The sequence below is a fragment of the Theropithecus gelada genome, chromosome 2, assembly GCF_003255815.1.
Source record: "Theropithecus gelada isolate Dixy chromosome 2, Tgel_1.0, whole genome shotgun sequence".
Lineage (NCBI taxonomy): Eukaryota > Metazoa > Chordata > Mammalia > Primates > Cercopithecidae > Theropithecus > Theropithecus gelada.
In genome coordinates this window covers 48,707,860-48,713,859 of record NC_037669.1, presented here as the reverse complement: position 1 = coordinate 48,713,859, position 6,000 = coordinate 48,707,860, and the positions used below count along the sequence as shown (strand labels likewise).

The 6,000-nt window shown below is 51.0% G+C and overlaps 1 protein-coding gene across 1 annotated transcript in view; it reads right to left on the bottom strand.

Moving 5' to 3' along the window:
- EFCC1 (EF-hand and coiled-coil domain containing 1) overlaps positions 1–6,000 on the bottom strand; it is a 44,110-nt gene that overhangs the window by 11,353 nt on the left and 26,757 nt on the right. The gene's annotated exons all lie outside the window — the stretch shown is intronic.

The window sequence follows — 6,000 nt, the reverse complement described above, 5'->3', positions numbered from 1 at the left end:
AGGTCAAGAGATCGAGACCAGCCTGGCCAACATGGTGAAACCCCGTCTCTACTAAAAATACAAAAATTAGCTGGACGTGGTGGTACGTGCCTGTAATCCCAGCTACTCGGGAGGCCGAGGCAGGAGAATCACTTGAACCCAGGAGGTGGAGGTTGTAGTGAGCTGAGATCATGCCATTACACTCCAGCCTCACAACAGAGCAAGACTCTGTCTCAAAAGAAAAGAAAAAAAAAAAAAAAAAAAACAAAGAAAGAAAGTCAACAAAGGCCTGAGATATTTTTGCAAAAGTGACCCGCCTCATGATAAAGCTGCAAAAAGAAAACCTCCAGAAACAAAAAAAACAAAAACCATAAAGGTAAGGGTGCACCATTGTGTTCTTACAGAGTGTTATTGGAAAAATTACTCCAAAAGGAATAATCAGTCCTAAATCATTCTGTGTTTGGTCTAAGAATGAGAGCACTGTACTGCAGTCATAGAGATTATTTTTAAAGAATGAAATGACTAGACTAGGCACGGTGGTTCACACCTGTAATCCCATCACTTTGGGAGGCCGAGGCGGGTGGATCACTTGAGGTCAGGAGTTAGAGACCAGCCTGGCCAACATGGTGAAACCACATCTCTACTAAAAACACAAAAATTAGCCGGGTGTGGTGGTGGGCGCCTGTAATCCCAGCTACTTAGGAGGCTGTGGCAGGGGAATTGCTTGAACCTAGGAGGCGCAGGTTGCTGTAAGCTAGATCGCACCACTGCACTGCAGCCTGGGTGACAAGGTGAGGCTCCATCTCAAAAAAAAAAAAAAAAGAAAAAAAAAAAAAGAATGAAATGGCTGAAAATATTACCTGGTTTTATTAAATAGTATGATAACTCATTTTCATACATTGTAGCTTTATTTTTCAATCTCCAAAGAGTCCCCATTTTATTTTTATTTGTATTATTTATTGAGAGTGAGTCTTGCTCTGTCACTCAGGCTGGAGTGCAGTGGCGTGATCTCGGCTCACTGCAACTTGCACCTCCTGGGTTCAAGCGACTGTCATGTCTCAGCCTCCCAAGTAGCTGAGACAACAGGCGCCCGCCACCATGCCAGGCTAATTTTTGTATTTTTAGCAGAGTCGAGGTTTCCATGTTGGAACTCCTGACCTCAGGTGATCCGCCCGCCTCGGCCTCAGAAAGTGCTGAGATTACAGGCGTGGACCACTGCGCCCGACCCAAGAGTCCCCATTTTATATGGACTCGCTGAGTGGACTTCCCACGACCAAATATTATTGGAACACAAAGACCTCCTTCTCGGGAGGTGCTGTTCGGAGCCATGGCCCCTTGCTGGGCCTCTCACTGCGCAGGTGGAAGCCCTGCAGCACCCAGGAGGGGCAGGCAGGGAGCCTCCCGCGGCTGATCCGCGTGACCGGGGTGACGCCCCGCGGAGAGTCCGGGCAGGTGAGGGGCGCGGGCTCCCGGCCGGGGCTCCGTCAGGTGGACTTGGCACTTGGAGGGCCCGCTAGCCCACGGGCGCCGGGGCCGCCCTGCAGCGCCTCCCGGTGGCCAGCTCCCCGCTGGCACCTCGGCGGCAAGCACCGCCCCCGCCCGTGGGGCCTCCCCGTGCTTATCAGCATAACCCCACCCTGGCCACCGTGAGTGGCCCAGGGCTGCACGGGGAGCCAATGAAACACAAGGAGCGTCTGCAGGCGTTTCCGGGCCTCAGTGGCGTCCTCTCCCGCAGACCCCCTTCTCTGCCTGCCTGAGGAGGACTCGGAGTATGATGACCGACGAGGCGGGAAGTTGTGACTCTGAGGGGACCGTCCAGAGATTCTGGGGGCTGCAGATAGAGCCCAAAGATGACGGCAAAAGAAACAGGGCCCTTAGTAACATCAGCTGAGCTGCTGGGTCAGGCTTTGCTTAAAGCCAGGGCTAACCCTGAAATTTCGTGTTTTTTGAGCCCATGACTCTGATTCATAAAATCCTGCATTCAGTGTCCCCCAGTGCAAGCTGAGAAGGGGCATGTTGCTTAGCAGCAACCAATGTGAAAAACCCCCTGGTGGGGATTCTTGCTTCAATGTGAGACCGCGTGACTACAGCTTAGGTCATAATAGCTGAGATCTCAGTGGGGAGGTGCCAGAATCTCCCTACTCCACGGGCTCCAGCCTGGAGAAGAAAAGACACAAGGGAATAAGGTCACTGTCTCCAAGACACAAGGATAGAGGCAAGTACCTGGTTATATGGCCCCATAGGGAGGTGTTTAACTGGGGTGAGACAGCAAAGATGGGAGTTGGGGAATCAAAGGGAGGTGATTTTAGCTCACTGGGAGGAACAACTTTCTCGCAGGAACTGCTGATGAAGAATGATGATGATGTGCTGTGGAACGCAGTGAGCTTCTTGGCAGAGGAGGTATGTCAGCAGGTAAGGGACTTCAGCGGCTGGAATTGTGAATACAGTTGGAGGTTGAATTACACATACCGAAATCCCACTATGAGATGCTGCTTCTTCTTCTATTCCCTAAATCATTTAAGGGTTTCAACAAGCAAAATGAGATAGAGGGACAGCTCTTACCAAGGGGCCTGTTTAAACATTTCCTGACACAGGCTGCCTGGGGTGGACTGGATCCCCACACTCCACCTCCTAGCACTTGCATGTGTCTTAGAAAGCTGCTCCAGGCACAGCTTCCTGCACGGACAGCAACTACAATACCAACGAAACCCTTCAGTGTTCTGAAAGCCACTCTCAATACTTCAAACATCTTCCTCACAAAAACCCTGTGACATAGGTAAGGTCATCATCTCCATTTACAGAGGAGGAAACCAAAGCACCAAGAGCTGGAGGAAGCTGTGGAGGAAGAAGTGGAGGAAGCCGCACCGTGCGAGAGGCGGGGTCTGCACTCAGGCAGACGGCTGCAGGCCCGCATGCCAGGCATAAGGGAAGCTTGGAAGGCACACTCTGGAATGACCCGGCCCAGCTGCCGTCGTCAGTGGGTGACTCCAGGTCACAGGCAGTGAAGCTGGGAAGAGAACAGAGCCATCTGGAGAGCAGGACAGATGAGGACACTCTTTGGAATTTTCCAAGAAGTAAAATGTGGCTGCAGAGAAATGGAACAAGTGCTTCCTCAGGGAGCCCTGGGGCGTGCTACTGTTGTCTAGTGAACGGTATTCAACTGCTTCTCCCATTGCCCCTCTCTCTGCTGGATTATTCAGCAGGATCAGCCATCCCCCATCACACTCACATGCTATAATAGCTCCACCTTCAAACAAGCAAATACACAAAACACCCTCTGACCATATGACTTTCCCAGCTACCACCCTTACTCTGCCCTACTTGACAGAAAACTTGAAAGCACTGTGCCTACTGTACACGCTGCCCCAATCATGTCTTGGTCCCCATCACATCACCCACAGCGCTAGGCTGCCAAGCCCAGTGGCCGATTCTCAGCACCCATTTGACTTGGCCTAAGAACAAAGGATTGGACACCAGATTCCTTCCTCGCTTACACAATCTTCCCATGGCTTCCAGGAGACTGCTCTCCTCTGGGATTCCTCCTGCCTCCCTGGCATTCCTTGCCTTTTTGCCAATTTCTCCTCTCCATCCCGACCCCTAATGCTGGTGAGTCCTGGGACGCCCTCTGAGGACCTCTTCTCTCCTCAATGTGCACTCACTCTAGGAGAGGTCTCAGCCAGCGCCATGGCTTTGCATGCCCATGACTTCCAACTTCTTATCTCCACTTCTGGCCTCTCTCCTGAACCTCGGACTCAGATCCAGTTCCTGACAAGCGCCCCAACTTAACTGTGGCACCTCTATTTGGGTGTCCCACAGGCTTCTCACAGCCTCTCATGCCATCTGAACTTGTCCTGGTCTTCCTCCATCTGCTCCTTCCTCCCTTGGTGAAGTGTGCCATCACCCACTTGACCGCCCAAAGAGTGGCCACTGGGTTTGGCCACCTGGAGGTCATGCGCAGCTACTCAGCATCTGGCCAACCACTCAGTTCCACCCCAGCGCCCAACCCAAGGGTGCCACAGGGAGGGTGCTTGGCAAAGTGCTGTTGTATTGTGTGGCACCTCCTATGTCCAGGTCTGTGCAGGTTGGCAGGGGAGGTAGAGGGGCAGGAGGGGAGAAGGACTGCAAGTCCCCACCCTCCGTGGGCTGCTCCTCTGGGTGGAGCACCAGGAGGTCAGGCAGGGGATGCAGACACAGCCCTCCCTCCAGGGCGTGTCCACTGGCCTCGGGCCACTCCCTCTACAGACAAGCGGGGCGTTGAGTCCGGAGAGAGCAGGGGAGGTATCCTGCAGGAAGCAAGACCTGGGGTTGAGCAGAATTAGTACTAGGTGGAGGAAGATAGGCAGTGGGTATGTTTGGGGACAGAAAAGAGTACAGCACAGCTAGAGAAGAGGACCCAGAGCAGACAGGAATGGGCGGAGAAAGGAGGCAGAGAGGGCTGAGTGGCCTGGCAGGGCACCCCTCCTCTAGCTGGGGCTGTGTGTGCTGTTGGAGTAACGCTCACCCCCTGGTTGATATCTTTCAGAGGAGGAAGTGGTTAGGTTACCAGGTGGTTGGGGTGAGTGGGGATTTGAACCCGACTCTGCCACCTCCAGACCTTGACCTCATTCCCTTGTCCACTCTGCATTTTACCCGCTGGCACCAGACACAGACCTTAAAAAATCACACCTTTATTTATCTTATAGATGATGGAAGCCAGTGGGGGTTGAACCATATGGAATAGTGATTTTTACCGCTTTTGACCTGCAAAAGGGCGATTTAAAATGGGGCAATCTTGGCTCACGCTGTAATCCCAGCACTTTGGGAGGCCAAGGTGGATAGATCACCTGAGGTCAGGAGTTCGAGACCAGTCTGACCAACATGGTGAAACCCCATCTCTACTAAAAATACAAAATTAGCCAGGTGTGGTGGCGCGTGCCTGTAATCCAGCTACTTGGGAAGCTGAGGCAGGAGAATCACTTGAGCCTGGGAGGCAGAGGTTGCAGTGAGCCGAGATGACACCATTGTACTCCAGCCTGGGCAACAGAGCAAGACTCCATCTCATAAATAAATAAATAAATAAATGCTGCAATCTGATAAAACATGTTCACAAAATGTTGCTTGGTGGACTGACTTCAAATCTGTCACTTCATTAGTGGGTGTCCAGGTTTGTGAAAAGTTTTGTTAGAATTTTCTGGTTCCAGAAACCTGACAGCCTTTGGCCCTGAGACTGGACCACAGGGCCCAGGGGTTTAGCGTGGGTTTCATGTGAGGGTGTGCTCTCTGCTTATGCACCGTTGGTGGGACTGTAAATTAGTCCAACCATTGTGGGAAGCAGTGTGGCAACTCCTCAAAGAGCCAATAGCAATCCCATTACTGGGCATATTCCCAGAGGAATACAGATCATTCTACCATGAAGACACGTGCATGCAAATGTTCATTACAGCACTATCCACAACAGCAAAGACATGGAGTCAACCCAGTGCCCATCAATGACAGAGTGGATAAGAAAATATGGTGTATATACACTATACTATGTAGCCATAAAAAACAAGATCATGTCTTTTGTGGGAACACGAATGGAGCTGGAATCTACTATCCTTAACAAACTAACACAGGAACCAAATGCCACATATTCTCCCTTATTAGTGGGAGCTGAATGAAGAGAACACATGGACACAAAGAAGAGAACCCCAGTGTCTGGGGCATACTGGAGGGTAGAGGGTGTGAGGAGGGAGAGGAGCTGAAAAAAAATAACCATTGGGTACTAGGCATAATACCTGGGTGATGAAATAATCTGCACAACAAACCCCTAGTGACATGAGTTTACCTATATAACAAACCTGTACATGTACCCCAATTCTAAAAAGTTAAAAAAAGATCAAAACAAAAATAATGCTATACAAATTCTAATAGTAATAATAATAGTAATGATAATAATAATTAAAAGAATCTGCTCCCCGGAGTTGGCTCTGGGAGACGGTGGCACTGCCTTTGGTGTTTCTTGGCTCAGCTGACTGAAGACAGAGTTGCTGGTGGCCTCGC